General features: G+C 41.9%; 1 long non-coding RNA gene and 1 other non-coding gene across 2 annotated transcripts in view; one reads left to right on the top strand and one right to left on the bottom strand.

The window, feature by feature from the left end:
- Window positions 1-14456, top strand: part of LOC124959267 (uncharacterized) — a 43988-nt gene extending 29532 nt beyond the window's left edge. The window contains exons 3-5 of the long non-coding RNA XR_007103967.1: window positions 1076-1181; window positions 8379-8602; window positions 13492-14456. This is a non-coding gene — a long non-coding RNA (uncharacterized LOC124959267). The remainder of the gene's footprint in view (window positions 1-1075; window positions 1182-8378; window positions 8603-13491) is intronic.
- On the bottom strand, window positions 6429-6535 carry LOC124968110 (U6 spliceosomal RNA). The gene has a single exon (XR_007105635.1). It is a non-coding gene; the product is annotated as a U6 spliceosomal RNA (small nuclear RNA).
- Window positions 14457-14702: the final 246 nt, after the last annotated feature.

The following is a 14702-nucleotide window of genomic DNA, read 5'->3' as shown; positions in this document are numbered from 1 at the left end:
GCTTATATTGTTAATATTGTATACCTTCTGCATGTACAAAAATGTAGCAATGAATCCCACTATTATGTGTAATCATAATGAACTAGTTAAAAAAAAAAAACAAAACTGGGCTTTGGTGTACTGAGTGTCCTGGTTCCCCTTCTGTGGAGGATCATGTGCCCACCAAGGAGGACCCTCTGTAGCTGCCCAGAGCAGAGATCTTCCCTTATCTCCAATGTCATTCAACCCTTTTAAATTCTGTCCTCGTTCTGCGATCAGCAGCCAGGTGTCAAAGCCAGCCTTTTGTGCAGTTGACCCACAGGGGATGCCCCTGAGAGCTGCTTCCTTGCTTTTGCCATCTCCCTGGCCTCCAGGCTACTTCCACTCATCCTGCCTTCATCCTGACCCTCTAACTCTCCTTCTCCTCCTGAGGTCTCCATCTCCTACTTCCTTTCAGCTCTCCTTTTGGCTCAAGGTAACCCACCAAGATCTGCAAGAAAAAGCAACTCCATTCCCGCCTTTTATCAAAAGTTCTTGAATCATTACCTCTAAAAATACTGCTAAAGTATTTTGTTTGTCCTTGAGTCTGTTGTTGACTTGTTCTTTCATGGTTCTGTGCTCTGACCTGGCTACTCTCAGTGGCTTCTCACTGAACTCTTGCTCTAAAGTCAGTGAGCTGGTTGGGGAAAGCTGTCCCAATCTGGGCCCAGTGAGGGGATGCAGTCCAGGGAGAGGGGTCAACTGTTCACAGAAAAATGCCCAAGACTTCTTCCTTCTTCTGGCACAGATAGATTTGGGGCTTCTAGGTGGTCAGTGGACTGTGCCCCATCATCAGCAGCATCTGTTAAATCCTAATTTTGTTTCTTAAGAGCTGAAGAGCTCCCTGCCTAATCTCATCTGCACCCCCCTAGTTGTAGACCAACCACAGCTGACTCTGGGTGACTCTGGGATTCACAGCAAGAGTTGGTGACTGGGGAGCATCCCAAGCTGACTCTGGTGCTGAACCCCCATGCTGGCACTCCAGGCCAGAAGCAGCTTGCATGGGAAGGTCAGGCTGGGTGGGACCCACATTAATTTCTGTTGTTTGCTGCCCCAGAAAAGTGCAGCACTTGAAGAGGCAGGGTACAAGACTGACAGCTGGACAACTGGAGGTTGTATAACTGCTTCTCCAGAACTTTGACTCTGGCCTCCTCAAACAGAAGGTGAGTTCCCTGGGCCATGTGGGGTTGGGTGGCTGCTATGTGGAAAGGTGGGCTGCTATTGGTTCCCCTGTTTCCTCCCACCCTAAACCAGATTACTTTGCACCTCTTTTTTTCCTTTTTTTTTTTTGCACTGGGGATTGAAGCCAGAAATGTTTTCCCACTGAGCCACATCCCCAGTCCTTTTTATTTTTTATTTTGAAACAGGGTCTCCCTAAGTTGCTGAGACTGGCCTCAAACTTGCAATCCTCCTGCCTCAGCCTCCTGATTCTGGGATTACAGGTAGTGCCACTGTGATCCTTTTGTCTCTTTATAGAAGTTCCAAGACCATTGATGGGGAAGATGGGGAAGTGACGAAAAACAGACTCAACCCAGTAGGAAAAAAAAAGGGGAGGAGATGATGAATTAGTCTCTAAGAATAATTTAACATGGGGAAAAAAAAGAAATTTGGTATTCTTTATCTTTAGCAAAATCAAAACAAAAGGGAAGCAATCAAAGTCCAGAAAGGGGGAGTGATATTAAGGGGAAAGGGGTATTAACATGCATGAACCAGCTAGTATGTGTTGGCTCCTTTAATCTTTGCTATAATCTTGTTGGTGATACCTTGTCCGTTTTACTTATGAAGAAACTCAGGCACAGAAAACATCCAAGTCACTGATTGATGGCAGAGTAGAATTCCCACCTACCCCTCTGATGGTTCCAGTTTTGCAGTCACTGAGCTGCTTTTTTTTTTTTTTTTTTTTTTTCATTTTGCTTTGATTTGTTTGATTCGGAGGGACAGCAGAGTTGGGAGGCAGAAGAACCAGAGGAATGCGGAAAGTTGGGGGGTTTGGTTTCTTGGAAGTCCCAGGACAGAGAGACTCTTTCTCAGAGTTGGGGAGAAAGTGAAGAAAATGTTGTCTGCTAAGTTGAACAATGAGATCTTCATGGGGGAGGAGTGGAGGAATAATAGAGACCCCTGTGCTGCTGAAAGGAGACAAAGGAGAGCCAGGTGCCATGGCGCCTACTTGTAATCCCAGCAACTTGGGAGGCTGAGGCAAGTTTGAGGTCAGCCTGAGCAATTTAGCTAGACTCTGTCTCAAAATGATAAAAAAATACAAAGCATTGGTAGAGTGTCCCTGGGTTCAATCCCTAGTACAATAAGTAAACAAACAAATTAATTAAAAACAAAAAGATTTAAAAATAACATAACAAAAGGAGATGAAGGGTCTGCATTCAAGTACTAGCTGGTGTCACCTTAGGAAGGCAAGATTTTCCATTTTTACATTATATATTTTTCTCCTCCGGCCTAGCATCTCCCCTTTCTCTCCCTTTTCTCTTCCTTCTTTCTCCTTTGGCAGTAGGGATTGAACCCAGAGATGCTTTACCACCACGCCACAACCCCAGCCCTTTTATTTTGAGACAGACTTTTGCTAAGTTGCTCACCTAGAACTTGTGATTCTCCTGCTTCAGCTTCTTTATTTATTTATTTATTTATTTTTATTTTATTGTAAACAAATGGGATACATGTTGTTTCTCTGTTTGTACATGGCATAAAGGCATACCATTTGTGTAATCATAAATTTACATAGGATAATGTTGTTTGATTCATTTTGTTATTTTTTCCTGCTTCAGCTTCTTGAGTCACTGGGATTAGAGTTGTGCTCCACCATGCCCAGCAGTATTTTTTAAAATAATAAACGTATAGTACTTTTGTAACTAAAAGCCCAAATAAAAGTATTAAGGGAAACAAATTATAAGGAGAAGGAAAGGAAGGATGGAAGAGCCCATGCTGGAGAGGAGGACAAGCCCTGGTCCCTTTTTTGCTGCAGCTGTCCCACCCTCCTGCCTTCCTTCCCTGTGGAGGTGCCCATGTACAAGGTCATCCATTCTTGCATTCCACAAACAATTCTGGATGCTGGTTTGGAGCCAGGTATGACGAACACAGTGGTGAACAAGGCAACGTTGCTGTCTTCATAGAGATGACATTCTGGGGGAGAGAGCCAATAAGCAAGCAAACACATAATAAGTGCCATTTCCGGTAAACGCTATGAAGGAAGTAGGATAATGTAAAAGTGACAGAGTACAAAGTTTACTAGGAGCCCACACACCTGTCATCCCAGAGGCTTGGAAGGCTGAGGTAGTAGGATTGAGAATTCAAAGCCAGCCTCAGCAAAAATGAGGCGCTAAGCCTCTAAATAAAATACAAAATAGGACTGGGAGTATGACTCAATAGTCAAGTGCCCTGAGTCTAATTCCTGGTACTGAAAAAAAAAAAAAAAAAGTGCTTACTAGAATTGGTATATACAGGTATGAATTCGTATGCAAGCAAACAGCATAAACATCTAAAAAAAATAGCAACAAACCTGTCCCCTGAAAACCACAAATACATGCAAAACACCTGTAGCACACGAAGGAAGCAGCTTGCAGAGACCTGAGGCAGGACTGGCTGGACTGGTTGAGATTTCCCCAGCTAAGCAGCGTTTCTGAGGCCCGTCCTGCTCATTTCTTCTCATATTAACAGACCAACTACTCCCTCAGAGGAGGGGCGCAGCAGCCACTGAGAACCTGTTACCAGATACAACTGGAGCCCAACCGGCCCACACCAGGGCACAGTCAACTCCAGAACTCACAGCAGTGCAGTTTTTTTCTTCCTCTTCCGTTGAAGAAACAGTTTACCAATTAATTCAACTGCTCACACTCGCCTCTTGTCTGTGATTGACATGGAGTTAAAAGTCTGATGCTCAGCATAACAGTAAGGCTCAGAGAAGAGAAACAGTTTAAAAAGATTGTCTTCTGCCAGGGTTGCCTATAGAGAGCATGATCAGGGACTGGGGTTGTGGCTCAGTAGTACAGCGCTTGTGTGAGGCACTGTGTTCAATTCTCAGCACTGCATATAAATAAATAATAAAATAAAATAAAGGTCCACCGACAACTAAAATAAATAAATAAAGAGCATGACCAGAGAGGTACATGGAGGGCTTCCTCTCCACCTTCAAACCACTCAGAAATATCATCCCTTCTGGCCTGCTGATAATGCTGGGAACTTTCCCATTGCAGTTTTCTTCTGTGTTAGGGTGGCCTCTTCTCACCTCTGGGCTGCAGTGTTATCTCCTGGGTAGTAAGTCTTTCAACTCAGTACTCTCGTGTGGTTTGGTTTTATCAGAAGCACTGAGAAGGGGCTTGGAGCTTAATGATAAAGTTTTTTAAAAATATATAATTATTAACACATATTAATTGTACTACTTCATGGATTTCACTGTGACATTTCTATATATGCATATATCATGCTTTGATCATTTCTACCTGCCCTCCCTTCTCCCCTCTCTGGCCCTCCAGTCCCTCTCCACCCACCCCTGTCCCTTTCCCCTTCCCTAATAGTCCCTCTTCTATTTTCAGGGTTTTGTCATTGTTGTTCTGTTTTTGTTTTAGTTTCTACATATGAGAGAAAACATGTGACACTTGTCTTTCTGTGTCTGGGTTATTTCATTTAACATGATGTTCCCCAATTCCATCCATTTCCCTTGAAATGACATAATTTCATTCTTCTTTATGGCTGAATAATATTCCATTGTAAATATCATATTTTCTTTATTCATCTGTAGGTGGGCCCCTAGGCTGATTCCATCCATATCTTGGCTACTGTAAATAGTGTCACAATAAACATGGGTATGCAGGTAGCTCTTCTGTATGCTGATTTCATTTCCTTTGTATATACCAAGGAGTGGTATAGCTGAATCATGTGGTAGTTCTATTTTAGGTTTTTTGAGAACCCTTCATGTTGATTCCCCATAGTGGCTACACTAACTTATATTCCCAATAACAGTGTATGAGGGTTCCTTTCTCTCCATAACCTTACCAGTATTTGAGATATCTATCTATCTATCATCTATCTATCTATCTATCTATCTATCCATCCACTCTGACTAGGATGATATAGAATCTTAGTGTAGTTATGTATTTCTCTGATGACTAAAGATTTGAACATTTTTTCATAGTTATTGGTCATTTGTATTTCTTTTGAAGAGTAGTTATTCAGATCATTTACCCATTTTTAAAATTGGATTACTTGTTCTTTGTTTGTAAAGTTTTTTTAGTTCTTTATATATTCTGGATATTAAGCCAGTGTCAGATGAATCGCTGGCAAAGATTTTCTCTCATTCTAAAAGCTGTCTCTTCACCCTATTGTTTCCTTTGTTCTGCAGAAGTTTTTTATTTTGACGTAATTCCATTTGTCAGTTCATCACAATACCTGTTTTCAAAATATGCTACAGAGCCATAGTAACAAAAGCATCATGGTAATGGCATATAAACAGACACATAGACCAATGGAATAGGATAGAAGACACAGAAATAAACCTGTGCATCTGCAGTCAACTCAGTCTCAACAAAGGTGCCAAAACACGCCTTGGAGAAAAGATAACCTCTTCAACACACAGCGCTGGGAAAACTGGATATTCACAGTACAGAAGATTGAAAGTAGACCCCTACCTCTTACCACATTTGAGTTGAGAAATCAAATAAAAAATGAATCAAATATCATAATAAAAGACCTGAAATTTTGAAACTACTAGAAGAAAACAGGGAAGACACTTCAATATATTGGCATAGGCAATGAAGAAAGGTATTTTAAAAAGCAGTTGTTGCCTGAGAATGTGGCTTAGTGTTAGAGAGCTTCCCTAGCATGTATGAGGCCCTGAGTTCAAACCCCAGCACCAAAAAAAGATTTTTTTTTTTCGTGGTGCTGGGGATTAAACCCAGGGCCTTGTGCTTGTGAGTACTCTACCAACTGAACTATCTCCCCAGCCCCAAGAAAAGACTTCTTAAAAAAAACTTTTCTTCTTGACTATTTGACCTACTTTTGTGTGTGTGTGTGTGTGTGTGTGTGTGTGTGTGTTACTGAGGATCAAATCTAGGGTCTTGCCCATGCCAAGCACATGATTTACACCCTACTCCTACCTCTACCTCTTAGAAGAAAAGAGTAAGTTGAACAGGCAGATTCAAAGTTCAAGGCCTGTCCAGGCAACTCAATGAGACCCGGTTTCAAAACAAAATAAAAAGTGCTGGGAGGGGGGCCGGGGTTGTGGCTCAGTGGTAGGTAGAGCGCTTGCGTCACATTTATGAGGCACTGGGTTTGAGTCTCAGCACCGCATATAAATAAATAAACAAAATAAAGGTCTATTGACAACTAAAAATTATTTTTTTATTTCTCAATTAAAATCGGAAGTACTGATTTTATTGCTGAAAGGTACATTAATTCTTTGAAGTCAGAAAAATATGGAACGCTTCATGAATTTGTGTGTCATCCTTGCGCAAGGGCCATGATAATCTTCTCTGTATCGTTCCAATTTTAGTATATGTGCTGTCGAAGCGAGCACAACAACTAAAAATCATTAAAAAAAAAAAAAAATGGTGCTGGGGAAGTAGCTCAGTGGTACAGCGGAACTCAGAATGCCCCTGGGTTCAATCCCCAATACTTAAAAAAATTAGTATAAATTTCAAGATAAGAATTTTACGCCACAGTGCCATAATCATGCTTAAACAACTGTCAGATATTTCATGTTCAAGTTTCCCCATTGGGGTCATATGCCTTTGTTTTACAGTTTGTCTATTTATTGGACTCATGAGCTGAAGAGGGTTTTTACCTTTCTGTTGTCCTTTTTGATAAATTTTGAGTCTCTCTAATCTATTGGTGAGGGAAGAAGGTTCCCTAAATACTGATTTTTCTGGTTAAATAAAAAGGATTCTGCCTAGAACACAAGGTACATCCCTAGATATACATCTAATGTAGAAGAAAAAAAGGAGAAGTGGGTATGAAACCCAATTATGAGGTCTAGAAGAGGTAGCAGTTCTTTTAGTATTATAGGGACACAGGTTTAAAAAAAAAATCACCATCAACAACGCCCTTCCTCAGCTTTCCTCCAGTGCCAAGCCTGGCTCCAGAAGAGCTGAGACGAGAGCTGTAAAATGACTTTTACACAATAGTCTCCACCTTTACAGAGCTCTACTTGGCTAGCACCCTCAGTTGAGAGCCCTGGGAAGAAAGAATTACATCAGTCTTGGTTAATGGCCCAAATTAAGCATCAAAACCCCTCATAAAGCTTCCATTTTGGACATGTTACAAAAACTGTAAATAAAATATCCAAAGGAAAATAAAAGCTGTTGTATTTGGGGTTGGAAAGGACCTTTGGTCCCTGGAGTTATGTCCTGAGTCACAGTTTCTCTACTAAGGCTCAGGACGGGCAGGAACAAATCCCCTCCTCTGGGGAGTCCAGTGCCCCCGTTTTCCCAACTCAGCACTATGCTGCCTGGGAAGAAGGTAGGAATTCTTCTCCCAGTGTCTCAGAAACACAGCTGTCTAGAGAGTTTTTGCATGTGTATGTGTGTGGGGGGAGGGGTTGTCCTCAGTCACACCAGGATCAGGGCGAAGCCTGGAGCAGAGTTCATTGCCCATCCTGGATTCATTCAGTCTTTGCTACATCATAGCTAAGTGGCTGGTTTCCACTAGGATCTCCCCATGTTCACGTGGACATGTAGAAATGCTAAAAGTGCTTTCTGGGAGATGAATATTATAGGATATGGGAACCCCAGATTTCCTCTCTAAATTTATTCAAAGGCTGGTTAGAGCTGTGTGTGCTGGTACACGCCTGTAACCCTAGCTACTTCAGGAGGCCAAGGCAGAGGATTCCAAGTTTGAGGCCAGCCTCAGCAACTTAGTGAGATTCTGTTTAAAAATTTTTAAAAAGCACTGAGGATGTAGCTCAATGATAGAGCACCCCTGGGTACAATTCCTAGTACCAAAGGGAGAAAAAAGAAAAAAAAAAAAAAAGACTGCTCAGAAATGAAAGTTTAAGAAGGCTTAAACAGCCAGTCATAGTGTCATATGCCTATAATCCCAGTGATTTGAGAGGATGAGGCAAGAGGATCGAAAGCTTGGGACCAGCCTTGGCAACTTAGTGAGATGCTGTCTCAAAAATAAATAAATACAGGGGCTGGAGAGATACCTCAGTAGGTAGAGTGCTTGCCTTGCAAGCACAAGGTCCTGTATTCGATCCCCAGCACCCTAAATAAATACATACATACATACATACATACATACATACATATATACATTCATAAAAGTGTTGGGGATGTAGTTCAGTGGTAGGGCACCCCTGGGTTCAATTGAGCCAATAAATAAATAAGGTTTAACCTGAAATCTAATGACTGTTTCTAATCTAGGATGATCTCCAACAAATCAAATGGAAAAAGTAAAAGAACCCATGGGGAAGAAAACCATGTGACTACTGAGGCAGAATTGGAGTGTTGCAGTTCCCAGTCAAGGATGGTCAAGGTTTGACAAGAGCCACAGAAAACAAAGAAGCAAGGAAGGATTCTCCTCTGGAACTCTCAGAGGGACATCGCCCTGCTGACACCTTGATTTAGGACTTCAAGTTTCTAGAACTGTAAGAGGATAATGAATTTCTGTTGTTTAAAAAGAAAAGCAACACAAAGATATTCCAAGGATATGAACATGAAATATAAATGGCTAAGAAACATAAGAAAAGTTACCCAATCTCATTAGCAATTAGAGAAATACTTGCCAAAGCAACAAGTGTGATTTTTCCAAAATAAAAAGATTGAGCTGGGCACGATGGTGCATCCTGTACTCCCAGCTATTCTGGAGGCTAAGGCAAAGGCTTGGCAAATTTAAGGCTGGTCTGGGAAATGTAGCAAGATCTATCTTAAAATAAAAATCTTCTTGGGGCTGGGGAGATAGCTCAGTTGGTAGAGTGCTTGTCTTGCAAGCACAGGGCCCTGGGTTCAATCCCCAGCACTGAAAAAAAAAAAAAAAAAAAAAAAAAAAAAAGTTGTGGTCCTGAAAAATCTTCTTTAAAAAATATTTTATTTTTAGTTGTAGATGGACACAACACCTTTATTGTATTTGTTTATTTTTTTAATGTGGTGTGGAAGATCAAACCCAGTGCTTCACACATACCAGGCAAGTGCTCTACCACTGAGCCACAACCATAGTCCCCTAAAATAGAAATCTTAAAAAAGGTTGGGGATGTAGCTCAGTGGTAGAGCACTTAGCATGTGTGAAGCTCTGGGCTCAATCCCCAGTGTTGAAAAATTATTTAGCTAAACTATATAGTTTTAATTAATTAAATTTATTAATTTAAATTTTATATACCTATTATTTATATGTTCACAGAAAATGATTTGTAGATATAAATATTTCTTCCTTTATTTATTTTTGTGGTACTGGGAGTTGAACCTAGGGATGCTCTACCACTGAGTTACATCCCTAACCATTTTTATTTATTTTCTCTTTATTATTATTATTATTTTTTTTTTTTTGGTACTGGGGTTTGAAATCATGGGCATTTAACCACTAAGCCACATCCTCAGCTCTTTTTTATATTTTATTTAGGGACAGGGTCTTACTGAGTTGCTTACGGCCTTGCTAAGTTACTGAGGCTGGCTTTGAACTCGAGATTCTCCTACTTCAGCCTCCCAAGCTGCTGGGATTACAGGAGTGTGCCACCACCACTGAGCCTGGCCCTATCCATTTTAATTTTTTTATTTTGAAAAGGAGTCTCAATAAGTTGTAGAGACTGGCCTCAAACTTGTGATCCTCCTGCCTTAGACTCCCGATTTGTTGAGATTACACCATGCCTGGCCACAAGATAAACCTTCCTTTGTCATACCAATGTAACTAACAGTGGTTACTTGTGACAACCTGAATTATAGAGAGCAATTTTTACTTTTCACATTGGATATGAATTATATACTTTAAACATTTTATAATTAAGCTTGAGATACATGCATAATTTAGAACAGGATTAGAGAAAGAATACAATAGTGTTGTTAGCTATCAGTGATAGCATGCTTGCCTAACATGTGAGAGGTCCTGGGTTTGATTCCCAGCACTGCAATCAATCAGTCCATCAATCAATGGTTAAGATCCAACACTGGCGGGGCTGGGGCTGTAGCTCAGAGGCAGAGCACTTGCCTAGCATGTGTGAGGCACTGGGTTTGATCCTTAGCACCACACAAATGAAACAAATAAATGAAACAAATAAAATAAAGGCATGCTGTCTGTCTGCAACTAAAAACGTGTTTTAAAAGATCCAGTACTGGTGAGAATGTGAGGAAAGGACATGCTCATTCAGGATTGATAAGAGTGTCAATTGGTGCCCTATTAAGAAAGGGAATTTGTCAATATCTATCAACAGTTAAACTGTGGGGCTGGTGGTGAAGCTCAGTGGCAGAGCATTTGCCTAGCATGTGAGAGGAACTGGGTCGCATCTCTGGTACCACAAAAATAAGTAGAAGAAAATAAATGCTGACTAAGTACTTGTAGAAGTGCCAGATACTTCTCTAAAGTCTTTATGAGTTTGGTTTACTTAATCTTTACAAGAACACTATGAAGCGAGTACTCTCATTAGGTCCAATTTAAAAACAAGGAAGTTATAGTTTATAAAGGGGAAGTTACTTACTCAAAATCACACAGCCGGTGAGTAGCTGAGCCCAGGATTTGTATCCAGGAGGTCACTTTAGCACTCTGCCTGTAACCCCTGCCCTACAGTGTATTAAGTCATATAACCTTCATAGCAGTCCTTGAGACAAGGTGCTTTTTGTGTTTTATTGTTTGTACTTATTGTTTGGAGGGTTGGTCAGTACACACAGCCCTTTTTATAGTATTTGGTGGGAGGAAAAAGGCCAGAGGTTCACCTTCTCAGGCTTCCTTGCATCCTAGAGCAAGCATGTGACTAGCTCTTGAACCCTGGCAGGTGTACTTGCTGAGGACTCTGCTGCAGAGCAGTAGGGTGGGGGAGAAGGGGCAGGCAGGTGTGTGGGTGGGTAGCAATGCTGCAGAAGTTCCTGGGCTCCAGCCTGGTGGTACCAGGGCAGCACTTGGAATTTGAGGGGCAGAGGCAGTGTCCTCTGAGTGGAATCTAGGACCAGGAAGGACTCTCTGACTGCTCCCAGCTGCAGTTCAACCACATCTGCCACTGGGACTTTATGACTCAGCAAATCCCACTTGCTTAGCAAACTGGGGTGATTCTTGAGACTGGCAGGCCAGCCACAGAGGAGAGCACCCAGGGTGGCCCAAAGGGATGGAGGACTAGCCCACTTCAGCAATAGTTGTTCCCTTGATAAATAGCCAAATAGCCACTTGTGAGCTTTTGGGTCCCGACCAAACACAGGACTATGGAACACTACCAAGACACAGGCCTCCTTCTGAACCAAGGATTAATTGATCCATCTCAACAGCCCAGGGACACATACACCCAGGAGTTCCTCATCCTTGAGTAGAGCTAGCCGGAGCCTGAGAATATCCTGAAGGCAGAGGAGAGATGCAAATCCCCGCCTGGGCTGCCTCCAGCTTGCCCCAGCTTGCTAATGGATTCTCCTTACTCAGCCCACCACACAGGATTCAGAAGAAATCATGCATGAAAGATGGAGAAAAAAAAAACTTTCTAGCCTGGATTACAGGTGACTGGCTTTCTGCCAGATACCATCACCTGCCAAATGGCCTATTATTAAGAGATTAACTGCAAAAAGTTTAGAGCCAGACTGCATGTGTTTGAATTCTGGTTCTACCAGTTACCAGCAATATGAATTTGGGCAAATTATCCAAATTACAAAGTACTTCAGTTTCCTCATCTCTATAAGAGAGATAATAAAAACACCTACTCTCATAGTTTGTTTTGAAAATTAAATAACAATATATGTAAACTACTTAGAAAAGCACCTGTAAAAGGGGTCCACTTCATTTTTGAACATAACTCTTGCTGCTCTGCCACTGCGGTTTATTTTAAAGCTGACATTTTTTTTTGTTTTTGTTTTTTCTTTCTCTTCCTCTCCCTAACCATGGATGGGGGAATCAAGATTAACCTTCTTGTCAACCTAGGTGGAGTTATCTGTCCTTCAGTTCACAGATCACAGGAATGAAGTAATTCAGACTTCGGGGCTGGCACCAGTGGGTCCAAGAAATGTCTATCTCTCAAGGCTACCAATGAATTATAGCTCTTAACAGTGCACAATTGAAGTGTGGCCTTTTTTTCCCCTCTTTAAAAGCCACCATTGCCCCTGACAATTACAATCTCTGGGACAGGAGTCCCCTGTTCTTCTCTTTTGGTAGCAAACAATAAAACTTCATTTCCCTTTTTCTCAAAACTTTGTCCTTATTATTGAATTGGCATCCAGGACAAGGATTGAGCTTATGGGATCAAATTTGGCAACCCAAATGGGACCCCTCCAGCTTTCTTGAGTCTGCAAGGTAACTGGTGAACTTTTTTGAGAGTTGACCACTGGAAAATTAGGAGATGGAGTGAGTTTGTCTTGGGTTTAAACAGAGAAACTGGTCCTATAAGTAAAGGGAGGGACTGAGGGATCGTCCCAGGGGTCTACTTTGAGGAAAAGGAAACTGATTACACTAAAGTTGTGACACCTTGGCCATCTGATAAACTCCCCTGGTATGCACACAACACCCTTGATTGCATGCATATGGTCCCTCTGCATAGGGACATCTCTGGTGCAATTGGTATAGGAGTCACAGTTAATTGGGAGTAGGAAACCTGGACTGTCTTTCCCTCATCTCGTCTGTCTGGTTTTGGTTTTTGTTTTGTACTGAGGATTAAACCCACTGAGCCAGTGGTTTTTATATTTTTTATTTAGATACAGTTTCTCACTAAGTTCTCACAGGGCCTTGCTGAAGCTAGCTTTGAACTGCCTCATCCTCTCATACCTGGCTGGTTTGTCTGTTTTAAAGGTTCCCATCTGTCGGTCCTGGTTTGGGGGACCTCTTCCAATTGTCTGTCTCTGTGTTTTTGTTTTTATCTGTTATTGGCTCCTTAAGACATGGGCAATGCTACATTGATCTGGTAGTCTCTTGGGAAGATCTTGACTGAATGAATCTTGACCACATATAGCTATGATTAAGAAAAAGATGATATTTTACTAGAACACAACCTGGCCATTGAATTATATTTTAAATTATTATACAGTCTTGCAGTTGGATGAATGAAAAAGATTCTGTCTGTGCAGGCATTTAAATAGTTGCATGATCAGGAGTGTAAGTGGCCAGAAACTAAGTTGATGGTGCAAAGAAAGGCTCTACCTCTGGTGTAGCAGGACACTGGAAGAAAAAGTTACAAGAGTTTTAAATCCTTTCAGCCCAGTGCTGCTGGCCCAGCACTCTCGGCCTGGCCCCAGCCCAGGCATGTGCGTTGAAGATGTACTCTGGGCTGGAGGAAAATTTTCAGAAAGCTGCCTGGGCTATGGAGAAATGGGTGAATAGGCTCAGCAAGAGCCCTGAGGACTTGGCCTTTGCCCTGCCTTTCAGCCTCCTTGACCTGTGGAACGTGTGTTTGGGGCTGTCCCGAACAAAAAGGATGTGGTGGTGGATGTGGACACCATGAAGCATGCTCCTCCAGTGCTTGCTGCTCCCCCACCTCACTGCTGAGCTCTCTCCCCCACCAGTGGACATTACTGGGTGAGTCCTGCCTGCTGTTCACAACACTGAACAGGTACAAGGGTCTCCCGTAGTCCCCACATTTGCAGGCACCTGCCTCTTGGCCCTACTGATTTCTGTAGAAAGAGGACCCTAAAAACCCTGTGGCTGTCTTCTGACAAAATGCCCTGTACATAAGGAGGAACCACATGGGAGAAAGATTCCTGGGTGGAGGGGACAATTGACATAAACCCCTCACAGCTAGCTGATATTGCCTTTAAGGTATATAATGCCTGGGAGGAACAGAAACTAAAGTCAACTCATGTTTTATTTGCAACCCCTGCAAAGGGATCCTTCGGGAAGCCTAAAGCAAAAGATGGGAAGGGCCTCCCTCCATTAAGAATCAATATGGGACTGGGGTTGTGGCTCAGTGGTACAGCATTTGCCTAACATGTGTGAGGCACTGGGTTTGATTCTCAGCACTGCATATAAATAAATGAATAAAATAAAGGTCCATCAACAACTAAAAAAATATTAAAAAAAAAAAAAAGAATCAGTATGCCTACTGCAAGGAAAAGGCCCAGCAGGGACCCTTGGGTAGAGTTGACAATGGGGGTCTCATTTAAAGTTGATAACATTGTGATAATAAGAATGAGAAGTCAGGCTCACCATTTTTTTGCTCCAACCTCTTGAATGCAAACTTGGAGAATAAAGATTACAAGATAGTTTTTGGGGCTGGGGAGATAGCTCAGTTGGTAGAGTGCTTGCCTTAAACACAAGGCCCTAGGTTCAATCCCCAGCACTGCAAAAAAGAAAAAAAAGACATAGTTTTTGTACATGTCAGATTGTCTGATACCTCCCTGGGGTATGATTTGTTGTGTAAATTAAATGTTCAAATAACCTTCTCACCCCAAATGCAACAAATCTATTTGCAAGTAACATTGAAAAACACACTCTGGGGCTGGGGATATAGCTCAGTTAGTAGAGTGCTTGCCTTGCATGCACAGGGCCCTGAGTTCAATCTCCAGCACCGCCAAAAAAAAAAAAATCACAAAAACACATTCTGGTTCCAACTTTCACTTGCCAACCAGAAAGAGAAACTG

This window comes from Sciurus carolinensis, chromosome 1 (genome assembly GCF_902686445.1).
Source record: "Sciurus carolinensis chromosome 1, mSciCar1.2, whole genome shotgun sequence".
Taxonomy (NCBI): Eukaryota; Metazoa; Chordata; class Mammalia; order Rodentia; family Sciuridae; genus Sciurus; species Sciurus carolinensis.
The sequence above is the reverse complement of the archived record's forward strand: the minus strand, read 5'-3'. Positions and strand labels throughout refer to the sequence as shown.